We start from the raw sequence: 2,500 nt of genomic DNA, 5'->3' as shown, positions 1-2,500 counted from the left end.
ATGTCCAGTTCTTCATAACTTGGATTTCGAAAATTTCCCTTCTTTCAGCATTTTAGCCAAAACGAACCAAACGAGCGGGAGAATTTGTAACAAACGACCCAATTTATTTTCCCGGGGTTCTTTAGGAAGTGAAAAATGCTAAAATGTTGTTAGCTTAGGGTTGCCCAATTTGCACGTCGTTTGCTGTCTTTGTAAATACTGCGTGCCACGGAATGGAGTAAGGGGGAAATGTTTGAAATGTGTCCCGATATGTGTCGTACCCCAACACCATTTCTACTAAAATATAGTGAAGAATTAAATGCCACTGCACGGAAGAAATTACCGGTTTAGTAAACTGTCCACGGAAACGGAGTCATTCATTTCTTTAGTTGTATACACGCGCAGGAATTTGTCCTTCCCTCCACGCCCTCCTTACATCTATGAATATAATTCAGTCACAGATTTTAAAGAAAATTATAAATGTGATTTTAGTTTTTCATTGACTTTCAATTAATCACGTTATTATGAAACTTCTCATTATTTGACCATGCTTCCGTTAAGAGAATAACAAATACAATTAGAGAAATCACTGTTTTTATTTCTCAAGGGCTCTGGAATATGACTGACGCCCCCGAAGTTAAGAACCACTGACTTAGAATGAGTCTCCCAAGGTCGTTCGAGGTACGCCCAGGTGGATGGAAGTTATCAGACGGTATTTTTGGAAATGACGCCTAACTGCGAATTTAGAAAATCTCGTTTTACAGTAATTGGCTTTTTAAGAAACCTCTCATGCCATTTCTACCACAGTTTGCTAGCAAGCACACTAGAGAGGTAGTAGAACTAAAATCCCACCAGCGTGTCCTTATTGCACCACAACAGTGACGCAAAAGTCAGACCCGGTTCGAAAGGATGGCATTGCGAGGGAAATTATCTGCGTTAGAATCGTATCTGCGTGTGATGATAGACACTCGTGTTGGGGCTAATAAGGCCAGTTAGAATTGTAATGGATAACCACGTGGTATGGAGTGTTTAAATTTCAAACCTGTGTTATCATACCCGACCTGGCAGTGCAGGCGTGAAGAAACTATTTTCATTTTTTGCGAAATTTTATGCCTAATATATTTGCGGAATCCTGATGCATGGTCAACTGAAGTACCTACCTGGCCCGTCTAAGTTTATCTCTTATTGAGGTAGAATTTTATAACGAATCATTCCAGGTCCACGCACATAAAATGGTTCTTGAAGACCTTGAAGCCAACTGAAAAGGTCGGAGGGGGCAGTCTCTCACCATAACGCAAAGGCCTCTTGGTCAGAGTAGATGTGTCATCTTAAATAAGGTTTCCAGCCACACTCGCGTTCAGGAAGAAGAGCAGAGCTAGATAAGGGAAAGCCCTTAACGAAGTCTTGGACGGAGAGAGAAAGCTGCAGGACAGACCAGAGACCTGCGTGACCTGAATGGTTTCAAGAGATCTTAGTTCATTCGTCACAGGATGAGACTATACATTGCCGTTGTGTACTGTACATCACTTTGGCCGCAACGGACGCTTCTGGTGTGTGTGTGTCATTTATTCTGAGCAACATGCCAATGGAAGACCAGTGGTGTGTATATATAACGAATTGTAAATACAATAACTGAATGAAATATGAGCAGTACGATAAGGAATACAATACATAATTGACACAACAATGACTCGGTATTGTGCAACACCTTTCGTTGGCTTTCCAGTTTCCCTTTTGTTTAGTCGACAGTACGTCACCAACTACGGCCCAAAGCTGTATATATGTATATCTATATCTATTTTTCTATCTATATATACATATATACATGTACACACACTCACATATATGTATATGTATTTATATATATATTCATATATATGTATATATGCATATATATATATATATATATACATATATATGGATGTATGTATGTGTTCATTTATGTATATATATGGTATATATATATATATATATATATATATATATATATATATATATGCATACGTGCATATATCTATCTTTTTATGAATATATATAATATACGTATGTAAATATATATATATGTATATATATATATACATTTGTGTGTGTATGTGTGTCTGTATACTTGATATAAATGTTCTCTTGACTCTGCGCATGATAAATGACAAAGCAGATTAATCAAAAGTCAGCGTTTTTCTAATATTTGAAGAACACAATTAATGTACCAATTATTGTAAATAATCAATAAGAACCATAGTCGATTTACGAGCTCTGTTAATCAACACATAGGTATTAGATGAATTATGTTTAGTTTTCTTCCAATGGCTCTTTCTTGCCATATGATAAAGCCGTCCTCCAGCTTATATAGGTAAAAACTATCTCTCGCTTACGGAATGAGGTTGAGAAACGTGACGTCCCAATATTACATCAGGCCTGGATAGAAAGGCATTAGTGTTTCTGCTTTTTGGAATGATGCTAGCTGTTTGAAGAGGTGAATTATAACATCAACTGCTCATAATGACTGAACAGCCATTTGTTT

This window comes from Penaeus chinensis, chromosome 7, assembly GCF_019202785.1.
Source record: "Penaeus chinensis breed Huanghai No. 1 chromosome 7, ASM1920278v2, whole genome shotgun sequence".
Lineage (NCBI taxonomy): Eukaryota > Metazoa > Arthropoda > Malacostraca > Decapoda > Penaeidae > Penaeus > Penaeus chinensis.
This window is presented reverse-complemented; position numbering follows the sequence as displayed.